Source organism: Bubalus kerabau, chromosome 13 (genome assembly GCF_029407905.1).
Source record: "Bubalus kerabau isolate K-KA32 ecotype Philippines breed swamp buffalo chromosome 13, PCC_UOA_SB_1v2, whole genome shotgun sequence".
NCBI lineage: Eukaryota > Metazoa > Chordata > Mammalia > Artiodactyla > Bovidae > Bubalus > Bubalus kerabau.
In genome coordinates, this window is record NC_073636.1 from 34,008,824 (window position 1) to 34,031,871 (window position 23,048).

The following is a 23,048-nucleotide window of genomic DNA, read 5'->3' on the forward strand; positions in this document are numbered from 1 at the left end:
GATGTAAGTGCCTCCATCTCACTTGGATTGTTCTTCCATATGCTGTCACCCTATCTTTGGTGCTCAGCTTTCTTCACAGTCCAACTCTCACATCCATACATGACCACTGGAAAAACCATAGCCTTGACTAGACGGACCTTTGTTGGCAATATGCTGTCTAGGTTGGTCATAACTTTCCTTCCAAGGAGCAAGCATCTTTTAATCTCATGGCTGCAGTCACCATCTGCAGTGATTTTAGAGCCCCCCAAAATAAAGTCTGTCACTGTTTACACTGTTTCCCCATCTATTTGCCATGAAGTGATGGGACCAGAATTGATGGCTGAAGAATTGATGCTTTTGAACTGTGGTGTTGGAGAAGACTCTTGAGAGTCCCTTGGGCTGCAAGGAGACCCAACCAGTCCATCCTAAAGGAAATCATTCCTGATTATTCATTGGAAGGACTGATGTTGACGCTGAAACTCCGATACTTTGGCCACCTGTTTTGAAGAACTGACTCACTTGAAAAGACCCTAATGCTGGGAAGATTGAAGGCAGGAGGACAAGGGGATGACAGAGGATGAGATGGTTGGATGTCATCACCAACTCAATGGAAATGAGTTTGAGTAAATTCTGGGAGTTGGTGATGGACAGGGAGGCCTGGCGTGCTGCAGTCCAAGGGGTCGCAAAGGGTCATCGGACATGACTGAGTAACTGAACTGAACTGATGGGACCAGACACCATGATCTTACCTTTCTGAATGTTGAGCATTAAGCCAACTTTTTCACTCTCCTCTTTCACTTTCATCAAGAGGCTCTTTAGTTCTTCACTTTCTATCATAAGGGTGGTGTCATCTGCATATCTGAGGTTATTGATATTTCTCCCAGCAATCTTGATTCCAGCTTGTGCTTCATCCAGCCCAGCGTTTCTCACGATGTAGTCCGACTTACTTGTCTGACTTACTTCACTTATTATGATATTTTCTAGGTCCATTCCATGTTGCTGCAAATGGGATTCATTCTTTTTTTTAATGGTTGAGTAATATTCTACTGTAAAATCGTACCATACCTTCTTAAGCTGATCATCTGTTTGTGGACACTAAGGACACCCCCTTGTCTTGGCTGTCGTAAATAGTGCTGCTGTGAACAGTGGGGTGCATGTATTTTTCCAAATTAAGAGTTTTCACCTTTTCTGGGTGTATGCCCGGAACTGGGATTGCTGGATCATATGGTAGCTCTATGTTTAGGTTTTTAAGGAGCCTGTATACTGGTTTCCATAGTGCTAGCACCAGTTTACATTCCCACCAACAGTAGAGGAGGGTTCCCTTTTTGCCACACGCTCTCTGGCTTTTATTGTTTGTAGACTTTTTATTGATGGCCATTCTGACCAGTGTGGGGTGATAGATACCTCATTGTGGTTTTGATCTGCATTTCTTTTATAATTGGATATGTTGACCGTCTTTTCAGGTGTCTGTTGGCCATGTGTATGTCTTTGAAGAAATGTCCATTTAGATCTTCTGCCTATTTTTTGATTGGCTTTTTTTTTTTAAATTGAGTTATATGAGATGTTTGTATGTTTGGGAAATTAATCCCTTGTCATTATATCATTTACAAATATTTTCTCCCATTCTGTAGGTTGTCTTTTTGTTTTATTTATGGTTTCCTTTGCTGTGCAGAAACTTTAAAGTTTGTTTATGTTTCATTTATTTATTTTTGCTTTTATTTCTATTGCCTGAGGAAACTGGTATGAGAAGATACTGCTACAATTTATGTCAGAGAATGTTTTACCTGTGTTCTAGGAGTTTTATGGTATCATGTCATATATGTAGGTCTTTCAATCATTTTGAATGTATTATTGTGTATGGTGTGAGGGAGTGTTCTAACTTCATTGATTTACATGTGGCTGTAGCACTTGCTGAAGAGACTGTCTTTTATATATTCACCTCCTTTGTTGAAGGTTAATTGACTGTTGGGTTTATTTATGGGCTCTCTTCTATTCCACTGATCTCTATGTCTGTTTTTGTGCCAGTACCACACTGTTTTGATTACTGTAGCTTTGTAGTATTGTCTGAAGTCTGGGAGTGTTATGCCTCCAACTTTGTTTTTTTTTCCCCCCCTGAGGATTGCTTTGGCAATTATGGGTCTTTTGCAGTTCCATATAAAATTTAGGATTATTTATTCTAGTTCTGTGAAAAGTATCATGGGCATTTCGATAAGGATCGCACTAAATCTGTAGTTTGCTTGGGGTAGCATGGCCATTTTAACAATATTAATTCTAAATATATGAAGGAATTTTAAATTATTTTTGGAAACAGGTTGGGCTTCCTTCAAAGATGGCCATGTGCTCCTCATTGCTGTGGTTCAGGAAGCATTAAAAGGTGAGAGCCATCAGTTGGTCAAAAGATGGAAGAGTGAGGGAATGTTTCAGTTGACTCACGTGGGTTAAAAAGTTTGAGCCAACATTAAAGTTTGGGAGATTTTACATACAATATCAAGTTTCTGACTTCTGCTGAGAAAATTGGAGGATCTGTCAACATGAAGCCCTCTTTTCTGCAATTGACCACAATCAGCCAGAGCTAGTTGTCTCTTTCTCTTGACCCTGGGCTGTGTTCTCCAGTTCCTCAAAGTGTTTCCCATTGTTCAATGCATCCTCCCGACCAGGTCAGTTTAGCTCATTTCTGTCACCTGCCCCCTGAGTTGTAGGCCCTGGAATTGACACCCTGTAGTAGAGGAAACTCAACTGTTAGATTTGGGCACAGCACCCGCTCAGTCTTACCCTGCTTTCTAATGGGGGCTGCCCACCCAGAGCCCCTGCAACCAAGTGGCTGTGTTCTGTGTTACGTTCCCCCATTTTTAACTGAGCAGTTGAGGTTGATGCCTGATACCAGGGCTGTCAGTTCACTGGCTGATGGTGGCACATGCTTACTTGGGCCTGGGGAAAATGTGCTGAGCCAATCAAACCTTCACTCCTGGCTGTAAAAACTGAGAAGTACAGCGTGAACCAGCAAGTTGGCAATGGTTCTGTGCCAGGGAGAGGCCAGAGAAGTCACAGAGGGCCCTGAGCAAGCTGAAAATGGGAGGCACTTGGAAGAAGTTCATTTTGGGAGGTGTGGGAGGGAGCATGTGGACCGAGAGAGGCAGTGATACCTTGGGGAAGAGAGAGAGACAGCCTGTGGCAGAGAGAGACAAATCTAGTCCTGGGTCCCAGAGCTGTCTTGGTTCCTTAGAGTTTTTCAGCTTCATAGCCAGTTCATGTGTTTTTCTATAATAAACTCTCAATTCCTTGAGTGAAGTAAAGTGTTCTGTGTCCCTGCACTCAAGAAAAGCTAATCAGGCACTCTTCAGGCCTCTGCTAACTGGAGAGTCTGTGGTTTTGCCAACTGAGTTAAGGGTTTACCTCCACGGGTTTACCCCACCCCCCACTATTGGCAGATAACACATGGTGGACAGAAAGCAGATGCATTAGGAATCAAACTTTAAGACTACTTCCTCTTCTCTTTTTTTAAGTTGATTAAAAAAAAAATCAAAGTATAGTTGATTTACAATGTCACGTTAATTTCTGCCGTACAGCAAAGTGATTCAGTTATACATATATATGCATTCTTTCTCATATTGTTTTCATCAGGGTTGATCACAGGATATTGAGCATAGTTCCCTGTGGAGTAGGACCTTGTTGTTATCCATCCTGTATGTACTAGTTTGCATCTGCTAACCCGGAACTCTCAATCCATCCCCCTCTGCAACACATTGGCAGCCATCAGTCTGTTCTCTATGTCTGTGAGTTTCTGTTTCTTAGATAAGTTCATTTGTGTGTCATATTTTAGATTCCACATATAAGTGATATCCTATGGTATTTGTCTACTTCCTCTCCTTTGGCTTCTGCAGCAAAGGTATGCATACGATTCTCAAGGCACAAACATGCAGGCATCCTAAGATCTAATTTTATTACATTATCATATTCCCAACAAGAAAAAAAAAGTGTAGGTAAAGCTGCTTGTTTTCTTATATACATCTGTCAGCCCTAATCAGACAAACCCCACTTAGGTGATAGAAAACTATTCAGGGGTTGTCATCCTTCTTGAGAACCTGAAGAGTATTTAACTTGTTGATTAAGCATTTAACATTACAAATGAATGCAAAACTGTCTGTCAGTTCTGGTGTGATTGTTTTGGAAATGGTGTAAGTGTTTAGGTTGCCGTGACAATGAATGACCTTTGGGATAATTAAGGCTGCCATGTTGCATCAGCTTTTCTGTGGAGTTGCCGTGCGCGTTCCAAGGAGAAGAAAAGAATGATGCGTATTCTAGCTCATCATAAAGTCGCTGATTTGTGTTTTAAGCAACCGCTGCCTAGATGAGATGACAAAGAACTTGAGGCTGTAGCTGCCCCAGTGAAGGGAGTTGAGGAAGGGTAAAAAAAATTGTGTCATTGGGGAAAGCTGCCAGCTATGATGGTGTCTCCGTGGCACCAGCCAAACAGTCTGAAACCTGAACAGCCACATAGACTGGGGGGACACACAGAGATGAAACAGCTGGGAATTGACCGAAGTTTCCACTTTGTAGCCAAGTCTTGGCGTCATGGAGATTAAGACTCCACTGATCTCACTGGAAAATTGTTCAAACCTTTGCTGTGCTCTTTTTTCATAGATACTCGTTTTGCACTCCTAGGGAAAAAACAATACACACCTGCTTAATCATTTCAAACACAGTAGAGTGCATTTGTTACAAATTAGTTTAAAAAAAATCGTTTCTCTCTTCATTTTTACTAGGATTTCAGAGATTTCATTTGTCAGAAAAAAATGGTAATTTCTAATAATAAAGACAAATTAACAAGAAAGACGGTTAGAACAAGTAGTAAAGTACAAAACAGTAAAATATGCCCTTTGTGGTGTATAGTCTCGTGGGTTTTGACAACTGCATATTTCTAAGAATTGTATATCCATGAGTATAATTAATTGGGTAGGAAAAGTTCCAACACCCCAAATTCCCTTTGGAGTCAGTCCTTCCCTCCATCCCCAGTTCTGCCAACACTGATCTGTCCTTTGTCCTGATAGGTTTGCCTTTTCTGGAATGTTATATAAATGGAATCATACAGCATATAGCCCTTTTGTTTATTATTAATTTATTAACTTAAAAAATATTTATTTGGCTTTGCTGAATGTTAGTTACAGCATGCAGGATCTTTAGTTGTGACATTCAGGTTCTTTAGCTGTGATATGTGGGATCTAGTTTCCCGGTCCCAGATCAAACCTGGGCCCCCGGCATTGAGAGCAGTGTCTTAGCCACTGGACCACCAGGGAAGTCCCTGTTAACCTTTGCTGAAGTTTTCTCCATATAATGTTCTGTGCAGAGAGAAGAAAAGAGGGGAAAATATTTGAGGCTGGGTGAATCTTGGAAGACAAGATTGAGGAAGTGGGGACGTGACCAGCCTCATCTTCAGAATTATCTTCATTTGTGCAAAGAATATATCTTCGAGGCAGTGAGAAGCCAGTGCAAGGGTTTGGGCACCTGACAGCCTCTACGCACACAGGGTTCAAAGGAAGCACCGTGGGCGTGGCCTTTGGCTGTCTGTAACCAGCGCTGGGATCTGACCCAGGGCTGGGTAATTAACATGCATAATTAGCTCCTGTTTAGTTTTGAGGGCAGTTGCGGTGCAGGCAGCGTCAGGCTCGTGGAGAAAAGCACAAATTAACTCTGCCATTGTGCTCTGGAGCAGCCACCCTTATTATGCTTTATCAACACAGCAGCTGGATTAGCCCTGCATTCAGTTTGCTTTGCCTCATTACAATAATTGCCTGGTGAACAATGGCATGAGTCAGTGTGATCCTCCTTACTAGGGGGACAGGTTTGTTTGTACAAGTGAAACTGCAGGCGGGAGGGGCAGCTGGCTGGGCTAATATTTGGGTCTTGAGGTTGATATTAAGGTTTTTTTTTTTGGTTTAAAAAACCATTTGAATTCAGGATTGAATCTGGGGACGTGAGTTTATATCAGAACTCTACCCAGCTGTCCAGTCATGCGATACACACACCGGTTGAATTCCTGTTGGAAATAATGTGGTCAGTTACATGGTGCCTGGAGTCGGGGTTAGGTTTCACCTCCTCCGTGCATGTGCTAGATGGCTTTAATCCCTCTGCTCTGCAGCCCTGAATGTTTATTTATTTAAAAATTATTTTATTGAGGTATAATTTACAATGTTAATTTCAAGTGTACAGCAAAGTGATTCAGTTGTACATACATATATAAATATATGCTTCCCTGGTGGCTCAGACGGTAAAGAATACACCTTTAATTCAGGAGACCTGATTTCGATCCCTGGGTTGGGAAGATCCTCTGGAGGAGGGCATGGCAACCCACTCTAGCATTCTTGCCTCGAGAATCCCCACGGACAAAGGAGCTATGGTCCATGGGGACCCAAAGAGACACAACTGAGTGACTAGGCACACAGATATAAATATATATTAATTTATTCTTTTTTTACATTCTCTCCTATTATAGGTTATTACAAGATATTGAGTAGAGTTCCGTGTGCTATACAGCAGGTTCTTGTTTATTTTACATACAGTAGTGTGTGTGTTAATCCTGAACCACTAATTTATCTTGCTTCTTCCCCCTCCCCCATATCCCCTTTGGTAACTTAAGTTTTCTATGTCAGTGAGTCTATTTCTGTTTTGTAAACAAGTTCATTTGTGACACTAAGTTTTGAAAACCAAGTTAGATCTGCTCTACAAGAGAATCGTGGAAGGCTTGCTCTACATCAGGCGCTGTGCTGGGTGTATCCACACACTTGTTTATGATTAGCCCCGTTTTTCAGATGAAGAAATCTGTGTCCCAAGAATTCCCTCCAGCTTCTCTGCCCTCTAGGTTTCCCTCGTGTCTGTGGGCTCTGGATGGTTTTGTCCTTGCAGGAGCTTTGACGGACACTCCACAGGATGGTCACCATGGTGACCAGCTTCCACTCAGAGGTGACGATGCCTTCACAGGAGTCACACTCTATGTTTTGTCAAAGTCCATCCCTGCAGGAAGCCCCCTGCTGCTGCTGTTGCTGCTAAGTCGCTTCAGTTGTGTCCGACTGTGTGTGACCCCATAGACGGCAGCCCACCAGGCTCCCCCATCCCTGGGATTCTGCAGGCAAAAACACTGGAGTGGGTTGCCATTTCCTTCTCCGATGCATGAAAAGTGAAAAGTGAAAGTGAAGTTGCTCAGTCCTGTCTGACTCTTAGCGACCCCATGGACTGCAGCCCATCAGGCTCCTCCATCCGCAGGAAACCTCCTGAGAGCTTCACAACCACCCTGTGAAGTAGACTGAGGGCAGGGGCGCCCCTTGAACTCCTGGGATCCTCCGTAGAATGGCTGCCACCACAGCCTCTCCGTGGGCTCCTCCAGCTGTGGTTGGCAAGGAGGATTAGGAAACACTGCTGAGCCCTACATCATCCCAACAAACTCGGGGGGTGGCCCCAACTCAGACTCTCTGAAGGGGACCTTGATCCTCAGAGCAGTGAGTGAGCCCCTGCCTGTGCCACTGCTGGGCGGGGGGGCTGTGCTGTGGCCCCTGCAGTGTCTGAAGCCCCCTTTAGTCTCTTTGCAAGTGGTTATTTCATAAAGACTGTGTGTGCATGCGTGTACATGCTCACATATGCAAATTGGGAGGGAAGGAAGATACAAGAAAATGGGAAAGACAGTCCAGTCTGTTCCTTGGAAAGTTTGTTGGGAAACAAAACCATCTCAGATGACATGGTGACACCCATCCTTAAGACGGACACATCCCCAGGGCCAGATCTAGGTAGGAGAGGTGGGACTAGCCTAGCAGGGGATGAGAAGCTCAGGCTGTGGGGTCAGCGAATTGTGGCCTCATTTTCTACTTCATGCTTACCTTCTGTGGGGCCCTGAGTGAGTTTCCGAGAGCTTCAGCTTTCCCATCTATAAAATGGAACACGGTATGAATACCTTTGTAGGGTTAGTGTGATAAATAAAATCACACCCCCAAAGCGAATTATCATTTGACTCCAAAATCCACGCTCTTAGGCACTGGACACATACGTACTGTTTTGTGTATGTGTATTATGTAGATACGGAGAAGGCAATGGCACCCCACTCCAGGACTTTTGCCTGGAAAATCCCATGGATGGAGGAGCCTGGCAGGCTGCAGTCCATGGGGTCGCTAGAGTCGGGCACAACTGAGCGACTTCACTTTCACTTTTCACTTTCATGCATTGGAGAAGGAAATGGCAACCCACTCCAGTGTTCTTGCCTGGAGAATCCCAGGGACGGGGAAGCCTGGTGGGCTGCCGTCTATGGGGTCGCACAGAGTCGGACACGACTGAAGTGACTTAGCAGCAGCAGCAGCATTATGTAGATAACCCTGTGTGCATGTGGGTTTCCATGACAGTGAGGTTAGTTGAGAAAGAAATCCACTGAAGTTTTTTCAATTCTGAGGGTCCCAGGATAAAGCCAGGAGGCTGCATGTGGATGTGTAAGGCCTGTTAAGAACTGCTAATAAGTATTTTGAGTATAAGACGGCATCTTGGCTTCCTCGGTGACTCTACCTACTAGTGCTGAGAGAGGGGTGGTCTGTTGGAGCTTTGTGATTAAGTGGTTTCTACCCAACCTTGGGCAGCAAGCGGTGAGCATGTAGTGATCTGGATGGAGTATAAAAGCCTGATTGTGGAGGGATTATGTGCCCTGGTTCCAGCCAGCTATTATCTAGTGGTTTTATTTATGGTTAGTCAAGTGAAAATGGCAACACAGAGAGCCACCCTGGATATGATTTTTTGTGGGCAGTGTGGTGTGTCGGACACTGTGTGGGCTCCTCCGCCCCGCGGCTACACTGCAGTGAAACAGCATGGCAACAAACACCACCCAACGTCCACCTCCTGTAAGCCACGCCCTCCACGCCTGCCAGTGAAATCCCTAAACTGTGGGTTTTCAATGCTTGTTTTAAGACACCTGCCAGGTGTCCTTTTAAAAAAGAGTATAAAAAAATGATCCTTTATGTGTTTATGGTAGAAAAATGGGAAAATAGTTAAGAATAGGAAATAAAGTAATAGTCACCGACAGGCCCCTCTCCCTCCTGCAAGGTAACCACAGCTAACGTTTGGTGTGTGTCACTTCACAATCTTTTAAATGTATGTACACAACACAGGTAGAGTTGTATGCGTATGTGTATTTATAGGAATGGGATTGCTCCACACACAGTTTATAAGCTGAATTCTTCACATACTATCTCATGACCGTCTCCCAAGTTAGGAAGCCTTTGAGGCTCCATGTCTCTTTATAAGGGGCGCTCCCTACAACATTAGGGATCGTGTCCCTGCAGAGTGGTCCAAAGAGGCCTGGCCCCGGCATCTACCCTTTGAGTGGAGTGTGAATTCAGGGAGCTTCTGTGGGCTATGGGAGTGCCACGCCGCCCATGCTAGAAGTCAACTTCTGCAGACATCGAATGAGAACCAGGGCTTTGGTGGCCGCTTCTTAAAAGTGGACTGGAATAATGATTGCACCCCAGCATCTCAGCCTGCAGGCACCCAGGGGCCGCCTATGCATATATGCAACCCAAATAAGGCATCCAGCCCTGAGCAGAGGATGGACCACAGAGCCTGGGAGGCTGGGAAATGCCTCCTTGTCACTTCTTTGGCAAGGAACCCAATCTTCTTACCTCTGACCTACCACAAACCCACAGCTCATTCCCTCTGCGGGAAACCACCCCCAGCCTGTGGACCTACAACCTGAGCTCAGCTTACCAGCAAGCTCTGTATTCCTTTGCTCTTTTTTTTTTTTTTTTTTAAATTGAAGTATAGTTGATTTACAATATTACGTTAGTTTCAGATGTACAGCATAGTCAGTATCTTTGCAGATTATACTCTATTATGGATTATTGCAAGATAATAATGAGTTTATTTCTCTGTACTGTAAATATATCCCTGTACCTGACTTGTGTAATTCACAGCAGTCCATGCCGTCCTATCTCCTGTCCCACTCCGTCCCTCCCGCTTTCCCTCTCCCCAAGGGTAGCCACAGGTTTGTTTAAAGACCTGTCACGTTGTTTCTGTTTAGCATATACATCCATGGGTATTATTTTTAGATTCCATATGTAGTGACATCAAACAGTATTTGTCTTCCTCTGTCTGACTTATTTCACTAAGCATAATATGCTTTAGATCCATCTCATTGCTGTAAATGGCAGAATTTTATTCTTTTCAAGGCTGAGTAATAGTCCATTGCATGTATATATCTCATCTTCTTTATCCATTCTTCTGTTGATGGACATTTAAGTTGCTTCCATGTCTGGGCTGTTGCAAGCAGTGCTCCTGTGAACACTAAATTGTATGTATCTTTATGAATTTGAATTTTCATCTTTTCCAGATATATGCCCAGGAATGGGATTGCTGGATCACACGGTAACTCCGTTTTTAGCTTTTTAAGGAACCTTCGTACTGTCCTCCATGGTGACTATACAAATTTACATTCTCACCAGTAGTATAGGAAGGTTCCTGTTTCTCCACGTCCTTGCCAGCACTTTTTATCTATAGAGTTTTTGATGTGAATTCCTCAGGGAGAGCTTTTGTGTTGTGTCAGACCAGTGAGTCTTGGTGCCTTGATTCTGACACGAGCTAATCCTTGAGGTTGGGGAGAAAAGGGGTTTGTATGTCATTTCAAAGTGAAATTAATGGAATTAACCGTAACTATGAACCATAACTATAACCATAACTATAAACCATAACTTTAGCTATAACTAAAGATTTCAAAAGTTGTCCCTAACAAGTAGACAGGTAGGGGTGGGCTAGTTCTGAGATGTTGGGTGTTTCCGTGATTCCTGGCAGAGGTTCCTCTAGCCTCCTGGGGGCCAGGTGGGGCACTGCCTCTCAACCCGCAGCTCAGCCCCACAGTGGGTGATTGTGTTCCCTGGGCCACCTCACTCTTGGTGACAAGTGATGCTCTGCAAAACCCACTGAGGCCTGAGGAAAGAATACATTGAGGGGACTTCCCTGATGGTCCAGTGGTTAAGATCTTGTCTTTCAGTGTGGGGGGTGTGGGTTTGATCCCTGGTCGGGGAGCTAAGATCCTACATGCCTCTTGCTCAAAAAACCAGAATATAAAACAGAAGCAGTATTTAGCAAATTTCAGAAAGACTTTAAAAATGGTCCACATCAAAAAAGTCTTAAAGGACAGTGGTGCTTGTGGGCCCCCAGTGGCCTTGCGGCCATGGATTGTGCCCACTGCCTGCCTGTCTTGCCGCCCAAAGGCCCATTTCATTCTCTGCACAGGAGCATCTCTGTAGCTTCTGCCAGCAGGGCCCTCAGGGCTGGAATGTGTGCCCAGCTGGCCTGGTTGGGGTCCTGTGTCCCTGGTGGGTGGGCATGGGTACCATGACTGCAACCCCTCTACAGCCTTGTGGTTGGAATGCAGGGGAGGGTCATCTAAAGATGATGACCCTTCCTTAGAAGTGGGCAGATGAAAAAGGAGAGAGACTCAAGCCCTCCCATGCAGTTTTATTTTTCAGCTCTGAGACAAAAGCTATCTGCATCCCAGTCTCTCCTGGGTCCCCTTCATCCTCTGACCACCTCTGCTCACTTGCTTTTGTCTACACTGGTCCCCAGGCCCAAATCTTCCTGCCCTCCCTGTCTACCCAGATCCTGCCCTATTGGTATCTGAGGGCTCATCTCTTCAGGCAGCTCTCCCCAGCTCCTCTGCCTGCATCTCTGCCGCCCACACCACCTTGCGTTCTGCTCCCTCGGGCTCCTCTTGAGTCCGTCTCCTCTCCATGGCCCTTCAGGGAGCGTGGACCCTGTTCTAGCTCTGCCTCTTCATTTCCATCTGCAGCTTTAACCCATCTCACTCTGGGGACTCTTCTGGCATGCACCCTCCCCAGCGGCCACCTCTTACTGTTTATCTCACTTGACCTTTCAGAAGTTAAAGTTTTCAACAAAAAGTTGACCCCCCATTTCTGCCTTAAAACTCTCTCTTCTCTGGGTTTTTATGACACCAAGCTCTCCTGTTTCTCTCCACTTTAGATATTCTTAACTTAGTCTTTTTAATTTTTTAAAAATTTTGTTGGAGTATAGTTGATTTACAATAAGTTAGTTTCTGCTGTACAGCAGTATGATTCATTTATACACACACACACACACACACACATATATATATATTTGCACTTTTTAAGAGTCTTTTCTCATACAAGTTATCCCAAAATATTGAGTAGAGTTCCCTGTGCGATACAGTAGGTCCTTCTTGGTTACCTGTCTTATATTTAGTAGTGAGTATACAGTCATCCCAAGCTCCCCATTTAGCCCTCTCCACCAGAATGTTCCCCCTTTGGTATCTGTTAAGTTTGTGTTTGAGATCTATAAGTCTGTTTCTGTTTTGTAAATAAGTTCATTCATATTATTAAAAAAAACTAGATGCCACTTTTGAGTGATATCATATGACTCAGTCTTCTTTAAAAAAAACAAAACAAAACAAAAAAACAACACTCCTTGTCTTCTCTGACAGCTTTCCTGCTGTCTGTCTCTCACCACATCATCGTTCACCATTTTCATGATTTGACAGACCAGTTACATGCCCTTGACGCCCACACTCACACCTCACCTGCCTCCTCTGAGCTTCAGACATAGGCATCCTGCTATCCATTGGATGGCTCTGCTTGTGTGTCTCACGACAGGTTAGTGTAATAAGATCAAGCCGCTAAAGGTAACCAACTGATTCACATGCTAATCTCAGAATTAAGATGGCCCCAAATGAGCAAATTTCCCTCAGGAATTTGGCTCTTTTCCACGCTTCCCTGTCTGAGGAATGGTGTTTCCATGTCCGTAGCCACTCGTGCCAAAGCTGGGCTTGTTACCGCCCTCTCTGCACTCCCCAGGTCCGTCCCTACATTCCAACTCTGTGCTGTATCATCTCTTTCCCTCTGTCTCCACCGTCACTTTTCATTCGTCACCACCATCCTCTTGCTAAGCTTTAATTCACCTGCTTCCTTCTGAGTCTCCCTTCCCACCCAGCAACCAGGGTCATCCCTCTGCTCCAGAACTTTGCCAGAGGAATTACTGCTCTCAGAATAAAATCCCCAAATCCAAACCCTGTCCTATTCAGACCTGATGAGATGCCAGCCTCCTCTTCCAGCTTGGTTTCCACGCCAGCTCCTGCCAACACTCCCAATCTCCCTGCCAGTCTCTGTGTTCCCTCAGCCTCCGAGCTCCTTTGGCCCTAGCCCCTCCCACGGCCCCTCCTGTGGCTCCTCAGTCTGGAACTTTCTTTCCTCACTCTCCGCCTGCCTCTCTCGGGTCACCATTTAGGTCACTGCTAAGACAGGCCATCCGTTTCTCCAGACTAAGCTGAGACCATTTGTGATCTCTGTCACAGTACTTCTCCTTTCCTACACAACACTAGGACTGTTTTTATTCTGCTTTTCTGTTATTCTTTTATTATGTATTACTCGTGTGTCCCACTAAATGGTCCACTTCACAAAGGTAGGGAACCAGTCTTGTTCATCATGATTTGCCCAGGAACACGGTGTCGGCACCACAAAAAAGTATTGAATGAAAGAACGAATAAATAAATACAGCTAGATTTTAATATCCCCCGGGGGCAGAGTGGGGGATATTTATTTTCACCCTCAGCCAAAAATTTAATAAATACTTATTGACCTCAGTACTGTATTATGGAAAAAAAAAAAAAAAAAAAGAACAACAGTAACAACAACAAGGAAAAGAATGACAGCATTAGAAGTCAATGTGATTGAAGGAAAGTCATGGGCTGTAATGTAATTAGTCTCAGCAAATGAGGGACAGGATTATAGCCACAGGATCCCTGAGTTTGTGAAATAGCGATGTGCTTAATAATGTAAGTTTGTTTTGCTTGGAAATAGCAGATGAATTGGATGCACATCTGGATATTTGGCATCGTGCAGACAAAAACATCTGGATGATTGGCCGAATGCTTCAACTAAACTAATGTGTTTCAGAGCTGTGTAAACAGTCAGAGAATGACTCTGAAATTATGTTTTTTGGGAGGTGGCCACGTGAATAAGTGGAGGAGGAGAGTTCTCGTTCCAGAAAGACGATGGACTCAGAGACTTGAAATCCCTCCTATCCCAAACACACAGCAAACTCAGGATGCATGTGACCCTTGGAAGCTGCATGGCCAAGGCCATGAGTCTTTGAAACGAGGAGGAGACTGAAAATCAGAGCCATGTGAGCCCATGAACTGACCTGGGAGTCTGTTTTTGCTCCCAGTAAACCTTGGGAGCTTGGGCTTGAAACCCAGTTGAGGACAGGAGACAAGGTCTTGGAATCCTGAGAAGTCTTAAGTCAGGACATCTGAAGAGCTGAACTCTCAGTGGAAAGGGGGATTAGAAGAACTCTGGCTCTTGGCACAAGGAGGAGACGAGGAAGCTGGCTCAGCGCGAGTAGAAGGAAACAGTCTCCCTAGAGAAAAGTGAAGCCCTGGGCTTGCCCTTGGGCTCTGGGTCCAAAACATGTCTTTACTCCACTCAGAAAGCATGCAAATATCTCTGCAAGGCTCAGGAAAACTCCAAGCAGAGAAATAAACATAACAATCTGTCCCAGAGTGAACACCCCTGGAATGTCTGCCCTCCTGAATCACCCAGCAGTGATTCTCCAACAACACTGGCCTCACTGTGCCTTCTCAGTAAATGAGCCTCATTAAAGATGAGCTCATGAGTTTAAAACATTAGGAAACATACAATGAAATAATTCGCTGTGAGCAAGAGTCAGCAGACACAACAAACAGCAAGATTCCAGTCCCTTGAACTTGAGCTAATAAAGGCACAATCAGAGAGAGGGGGGAAAGTATGCTAAAAATGCTTAAAAACATAATAGAAGGAATCAAGTCCTGGAGGGAAGATCAAGACACTGTAAATAAAGAAGGAAAGTTTGCAAAATAATGAATAGGCCTTCTAGAAATGTGAAATATATTAAGTTTTTTTTAAAGAAAAATTTATTTGGCTGTATCAGGTCTTCGTTATGTGGGATCTTCAGTCTCCATCGAGGCATGCAGACTCTTAGTTGCGGCTTGTGAGATCTAATTCCCTGACCAGGGGTCAAACCCCAGTCCCCCGCATTGGGAACATGGAGTCTTAGCCACTGGACCACCAGGCAAGTCCCTGACATATACTCATTGAACAAAAATCTCAGTGATTTTACTGAATTAGCTTACTGGAGGAGAGAATTGCTGAAAAGAAACAGCACGGAGAGAGAAAATGGAAAACATGAAAGGGAATTTAAATAATGAAAACGTCCAATACAAAGCTAATAAAAGTTCCAGAAGGAGATGAGAGAGAAAGAATTAGAGGAAATATTTGAGGAGAAAATAGATGATAATTCTGAACTGATTAAAGCTGTGAACCCTCAATGGAAGAATTCCAGGAAACCCAAGCTGGCTAACCCCACACCTAGATACTTCCTGTATGAACATTAAATACTAAATAAAGGGAGAAAACCTGCAAAACAAAGGGAGATAAGAGATCACATACAAAGTAACAGTGGTTAGAACGACAGCAGATTTTTCAGTACCAACAACAGAGATCAGAAGAGAATGGAAGAGTATCTTCTTAGACTTATAATCAGAAGTGAGGGAAGGGGACTGCCCTGGTGGTCCAGGGTTGACTCCATGCCCCCGGTGCAGGGGGCCTGAGTTCACTCAGGGAACTAGACCTCACGTGCTGCAGCTAAAAGTTTGCATGTCACAACCAAAGATTCCATGTGCTGCGACTAAGACCCCGTGCAGTCAAATAAATAAATTTTTTTTTAAATGAGGGAAAAAATGACTGTGTTAGCTAAAAGCAGTGTGAAGAATGATCAGAAAATGTGTCTATGAAGGAAGTAGGTGGAAGGAGGGACAAGCGTTAGCAGTTAGCTGTGCAAAAGAACAATCATGAAGATTTACACATTCCAGTGACTGGATGGACATCTCTGGAAGCCACTGGTCTGCCTACCATAGTGTGCTCGGCGCTTTTACTTCCAGCCTTCCCAGTAGGACTGTCACTGGTAGAATCTTCTTGTGGTTTTAATTTGCTTTTCCTTAGTGACTAGTAATGTTGAACATATTTTCATTTGTTTATTTGCCATTTACATATTTCTTTTGTAAACAGTCTGGTCAGATTTTCTTATTTTTATTGGCTTATTTTTATTAGTGAGTTTTAAGTGTTTTTTATGAACTTAAGTTCAGAACAAATATATGTTTTATAAATGTTTTTCCCAGTCTGTGGCTTGGTTTTAATTTTTTGAACACTGTCTTTCAAAAAGCAAAAGTTTTAAGTTTTGATGAAGTCCAATTTTTCAAGTATTTCTTTAATGGTTCTGCTTAATTTAGCCTACCTAAAAGGTCTTAGTTTAACTCAAAGTCATAAGCATTTTGCCTTATGTTTTCCTCTAGAAGTTTTGTAGTTTTGAGTCTACATTTAGGTCTGTGATCCATTTGAAGTTAATTTTTGTATGAGGCATAATGGTTGAATTTCATGTTCTTTTATAGTTTCTGGTCTTACGTTGAGATCTTGAATCCATTTTGAGTTTATTTTTGTGTACGGTGTTAGAAAGTGTTCTAGTTTCATTCTTTTACAAGTGGTTGACCAGTTTTCCCAGCACCACTTGTTAAAGAGATTGTCTTTAATCCATTGTATTCTATTCTTGCCTCCTTTGTCAAAGATAAGGTGTCCATATGTGCGTGGATTTATCTCTGGGCTTTCTATTTTGTTCCATTGATCTATATTTCTGTCTTTGTGCCAGTACCATACTGTCTTGATAACTGTGGCATATGAACATCCAGTTATTACAGCACAATTTGTTGAAAAGACTGTCTTTTCCCATTGAATTATCTTCATACTTTTGTCTTACTTGACCATATATGTGGGGTCTGTTTTTGGAGTCCCTGTTCATTTCATTGTCAATATCACACTATCTTATTTGCTAGATTTTATTAGTAAGTCTCTAAATCAGATGATATAATTCCTCCAACTTGTTCTTTATCAAAATTGTTACGGCTACTTCAGATCCTTTGCATGTCCACATAAATATTCAAATCAGCTTATAAATTTCTACCAAAAATGTCCTCTGAAATTTTATTGGCATTTCCTTGAAATCACAGATCAAGTCCAAGAGAACTAACAGCTTAACAATATTGAGTCTTCTGATCCATGAACATGATATATCTATTCATTTTCTTAGGTCATCTTTCATTTCTCTTGGCAGTATTTTGTTAATTTTAGGTGCATTAATCTTGAATTTTTTTTTTGACTGCTAAATATCCCCATAATAATGAATACATTTGATGCCATTATAAATGGTATTGGTTTTCAGTTTCAATTTCCAACTGTTTCAATATTTTATGTTGAACTTTATTTCTAGGAGCTTTTTTGTATATTCTTTAGGTTTTTCTCCAGAGATGATCATATTGTCTCTATGCATTTTATTTCTTTTTGTTGCTTAATATTTTTGGCTAGGTATTCCAATATAATATTGAATAGAAATAGTAAGAGTGAACATTATTGTCTTGTTCTCAGTCTTAGGGATAAAACACTTAGTCTTTCACCATTAAAGGCAATATTAGCTGTTTTCATATGTGTCCTTTATCAGGTAGATAAAGTTTGTGTAAAATGGGTATTACTTCTTCCTTTAAAATGTAGAAAATGTAGTAGAGTTCACTACTTGGAGTTTTATTTGTGAGAAGAATTATAACTACAAGTTTATTTAAAAACTAACAAATGTTGGGCTATTATGGTTATCTTAGTTTTTTAGTGGACTTTCAGTTCAGTTCAGTTCAGTTGGTCAGTCGTGTCCAGCTCTTCGAGACCCCATGAATCGCAGCATGCCAGGCCTCCCTGTCCATCACCAACTGCCGGAGTTCACTCAGACTCCTGTCCATCGAGTCAGTGATGCCATCCAGCCATCTCATCCTCTGTCGTCCCCTTCTCCTCCTGCCCCCAATCCCTCCCAGAGTCAGAGTCTTTTCCCATGAGTCAACTCTTCGCATGAGGTGGCCAAAGTAATGGAGTTTCAGCTTTAGCATCGGTCCTTCCAAAGAAATCCCAGGGCTGATCTCCTTCAGAATGGGCTGGTTGGATCTCCTTGCAGTCCAAGGGACTCTCAAGAGTCTTCTCCAACACCACAGTTTGGCAAAACATATACAGTGTTTCAGGTTTAAAAATAAAATAAAATTGAAAAAAAAAATAAATAAAAGCATCAATTCTTCAGTGCTCAGCCTTCTTCACAGTCCAACTCTCACATCCGTACATGACCACAGGAAAAACCATAGCCTTGACTAGATATAGGACCTTCGTTGGCAAAGTAATGTCTCTGCTTTTGAATATGCTATCTAGGTTGGTCATAACTTTCCATCCAAGGAGTAAGTGTCTTTTAATTTCATGGCTGCAGTCACCATCTGCAGTGATTTTGGAGCCCAAAAAATAAAGTCTGACACTGTTTCCACTGTTTCCCCATCTATTTGCCATGAAGTGATGGGACCAGATGCCATGATTTTTAGTTTTCTGAATGTTGAGTTTTAAGCCAACTTTTTCACTCTCCACTTTCACTTTCATCAAGAGGCTTTTGAGTTTCTCTTCACTTCCTGCCATAAGGGTGGTGTCATCTGCATATCTGAGGTTATTGATATTTCTCCCGGCAATCTTGATTCCAGCTTGTGCTTCTTCCAGTCCAGCGTTTCTCACGATGTACTCTGCATATAAGTTAAATAAGCAGGGTGACAATATACAGCCATGACGTACTCCTTTTCCTATTTGGAACCAGTCTGTTGTTCCATGTCCAGTTCTAACTGTTGCTTCCTGACCTGCATACAGATTTCTCAAGAGGCAGGTCAGGTGGTCTGGTATTCCCATCTCTTTCAGAAGTTTCCACAGATTATTGTGATCCACACAGTCAAAGGCTTTGGCATAGTCAATAAAGCAGAAATAGATGTTTTTCTGGAACTCTCTTGCTTTTTCCATGATCCAGCGGATGTTGGCAATTTGGTCTCTGGTTCCTCTGCCTTTTCTAAAACCAGCTTGAACATCAGGAAGTTCACAGTTCACATATTGCTGAAGCCTGGCTTGGAGAATTTTGAGCATTACTTTACTAGCGTGTGAGATGAGGGCAATTGTGTGGTAGTTTGAGCATTCTTTGGCATTGCCTTTCTTTGGGATTGGAATGAAAACTGACCTTTTCCAGTCTTGTGGCCACTGCTGAGTTTTCTAAATTTGCTGGCATATTGAGTGCAGCACTTAAACAGCATCAGAAGATATTAGGAAGAGGTGGCAAGAATACACAGAAGAACTATACAAAAATAATCTTCACAACCCAGATAATCACGATGGTATGATCACTCACCTAGAGCCAGACATCCTGGAATGCGAAGTCAAGTGGGCCTGAGGAAGCATCGCTATGAACAAAGCTAGTGGAGGTGATGGAATTCCAGTTGAGCTCTTTCAAATCCTAGAAGATGATGCTGTGAAAGTGCTACCCTCAATATGCCAGCAAATTTGGAAAACTCAGCAGTGGCCACCAGACTGGAAAGGTCAGTTTTCATTCCAATCCCAAAGAAAGGCAATGCCAAAGAATGCTCAAAGTACTGCACAATTGCACTTATCTAACACGCTAGCAAAGTAATGCTCAAAATCCTCCAAGGCAGGCTTCAATAGTGCGTGAATGTTGAACTTCCAGATGTTCAAGCTGGATTTAGAAAAGGCAGAAGAACCAGAGATCAAATTGCCAACATCCATTGGATCATCAAAAAAGCAAGAGAATTCCAGAAAACATCTATTTCTGCTTTATTGACTATGCCAAAGCCTTTGACTGTGTGGGCCACAACAAACTGTGGAAAATTCTTAAAGAGATGGGAATACCACACCAACTGACTTGCCTTTTGAGAAATCTGTATGCAGTTCTGGAACAGTTAGAACTGGACATAGAACAACAGACTGGTTCCAAATAGGAAAAGGAGCACGTCAAGGCTGTATATTGTCACCCTGATTTATGTAACTTATGTGCCGAGTACATCATGAGAAATGCTGGGCTGGATGAAGCACAAGCTGGAATCAAGATTGCTGGGAGAAATATGAATAACCTCAGATATGCAGATGACACCACCCTTATGGCAGAAAGGGAAGAACTAAAGAGCCTCTTGATGAACGTGAAAGAGGAAAATGAAAAAGTTGGCTTGAAGCTCGACATTCAGAAAACGAAGATCATGGCATCTGGTCCCATCACTTCATGGCAAATAGATTGGGAAACAGTGAAAACAGTGACAGACTTAATTTTTTGGGCTCCAAAATAAGTGCAGATGGTGACTGCAGCCATGAAATTATAAGATGCTTCCTCCTTGGAAGATAAGTTATGACCAACCTAGACAGCATGTTAAAAAGCAGAGACATTACCTTGCCGACAAAGGTGTGTCTAGTCAAAGGTGATTTTTCCAGTAGTCATGTATGGATGTGAGTGTTGGACTATAAAGAAAGCTGAGCACCAAAGAATTGCACTTTTGAACTGTGGTGTTGGAGAAGACTCTTGAGAGTCCCTTGGACTGCAGGGAGATCAAACCAGTCTATCCTAAAGGAAATCAGTCCTGAATATTCATTGGAAAGACTGATGCTGAAGCTGAAACTCCAATACTTTGGCCACCTGATGCGAAGAACTGACTCATTTGAAAAGACCCTGATGCTGAGGAGGATTGAAGGCAGGAGGAGAAGGGGATGACAGAGACTGAGATGGTTGGATGGCATCACGGACTCAATGGACATGAGTTTGAGTGAACTCCAAGAGTTGACAATGGACAGGGAGGCCTGTCGTGCTGCAGTCCATGGGGTTGCAAAGTGTTGGACATGACTGAGTGACTGAACTGAACTGCCTGATACTGTTATTTCGTTTTTTAGTTGGCTTTATTGACTATACCAAGCCTTTGACTGTGTGGATCACAATAAACTGTGGAAAATTCTGAAAGAGATGGGAATACCAGACCACCTGACCTGCCTCTGGAGAAACCTGTATGCAGTTCAGGAAGCATCAGTTAGAACTGGACATGGAACAACAGACTGGTTCCAAATAGGAAAAAGAGTACATCAAGTCTGTATATTGTCACCCTGCTTATTTAACTTATATGCAGAGTATATCATGAGAAACGCTGGGCTGGAGGAAGCACAAGCTGGAATCAAGATTGCAGGGAGAAATATGAATAACCTCAGATATGCAGATGACACCACCCTTTTGGCAGAAAGTGAAGAAGAACTAAAGGAAAAAAAAAAAAAGAACTAAAGAGCCTCGTGATGAAAGTGAAAGAGGAGAGTGAAAAAGTTGGCTTAAAGCTCAACATTCAGAAAACTAAGATCATGGCATCTGGTCCCATCACTTCATGGCAGATAGATGGGGAAACAGTGTCAGACTTTATTTTTTGGGGCTCCAAAATCACTGCAGATGGCAACTGCAGCCATGAAAAGACACTTACTCCTTGGAAGGAAAGTTATGACCACCTAGACAGCATATTAAAAAGCAGAGGCATTACTTTGCCAACAAAGGTCCGTCTAGTCAAGGCTATGGTTTTTCCAGTAGTCATGTATGGATGTGAGAGTTGGACTATAAAGAAAACTGAGCACCAAAGAATTGATGCTTTTGAGCTGTGGTGTTGGAGAAGACTCTTGAGAGTCCCTTGAACTGCAAGGAAATCCAACCAGTCCATCCTAAAGGAGATCAGTCGTGGGTGTTCATTGGAAGGACTGATGTTGACGCTGAAACTCCAACACTTTGGCTACCTGATGTGAAGAGCTGACTCATTGGAAAAGACCCTGATGCTGGGAAAGTTTTAGGGCAGGAAGAGAAGGGGACGACAGAGGATGACATTGTTGGATGGCATCACCGACGCGATGGATATGAGTTTGGGTGGACTCTGGAGGCCTGGCGTGCTGCGGTTCATGTGGTTGCAAAGAGTCGGACTCAACTGAGCGACTGAACTGAACTGAACTCAATTAAAAAAGGTTAAACATAATAAAATCCTTTTAGACTTACCCATTTCCGCCTATTATGGTCTCTTTTCAACATCCATCTGCCACCTGGTATCATTTCCTTTTGCCTGAAGAACTTGCTCTGATACTTCTTGTAGTGTTGGTTTGACAGCAATTCTCTCAGGTTTTATTTGTCTCAAAAATGAATGTAATGAGAAATGAGAGTGATAAATATAAACCCAAATATTTTGCTAATTGTGATACATTTTAATGTATTTTACCACCAGTTACAATATAGAGGCTCAGGCTGGATTTTTAAAAATCCAATGCTGTTTATAAGAAGCACACCTAAAACATAGTGACACAGAAATGTTGACAGTAAAAACAGATACTAATAAACGTGGTGAAGCTACATTAATAACAGATGTATCTGTTTATATTCAGATAAACTATTAGATGAGTATAAGTATCTAAACTATTTATATTTTAAACTGCAGACAAATAATGGGAGAATTCAGCAAGGTTGCCATATAAGACTTATGTACAAAACTTAATAGTCTTTCTGTACACCTGCAATAAACTGTCAGTAAAATGGCAGTCCACTCCAGCCCCCTTGCCTGGAAAATCCCATGGACGGAGGAACCTGATAGGCTACAGTCCATGGGGTTGCAAAGAGTCGGACATGACTGAGCAACTTCACTTCACTTCACTTCAAATGCAATTATAGACAGCATTTTTTATAGCAACAAAAATAGCAATAGGATATGTGACAAAATAATGTCTTTATAAAAAAATTACAAAGTATATCAAAAGACATCAAAATAAGTGAAAAGATATCATGATGGTAAGGTTCAATGTTGTAAAGTTCATATTTCTTCTGCGTTAATTTATAAATGCAATGCAATTCTACTCCTGACTGATAAATGTGTAAGTTGATTCTAAAATAATTATGGTAGAGCAGAAAAGGCCATGAATAGTAAAGGTGGGTTTGTGGAAGACTAATGGCTGGGCGCGGTGGGGGACTGTTGTAGATACCAAGGCTTATTTTGAAGCTGTGATGATAAAGAGAGTAGAATTGGTGAAGGTTGGATGAACAGACCAGTGGGACAGATTATCAGTTCAGAAAAAGACTCTATTTTGTAACTT

The 23,048-nt window shown here is 42.6% G+C and overlaps 1 long non-coding RNA gene across 2 annotated transcripts in view; it reads left to right on the forward strand.

Annotated features, from left to right (window-relative positions):
- LOC129625513 (uncharacterized) overlaps nucleotides 1-23,048 on the forward strand; it is a 34,997-nt gene that overhangs the window by 2,311 nt on the left and 9,638 nt on the right. The gene's annotated exons all lie outside the window — the stretch shown is intronic.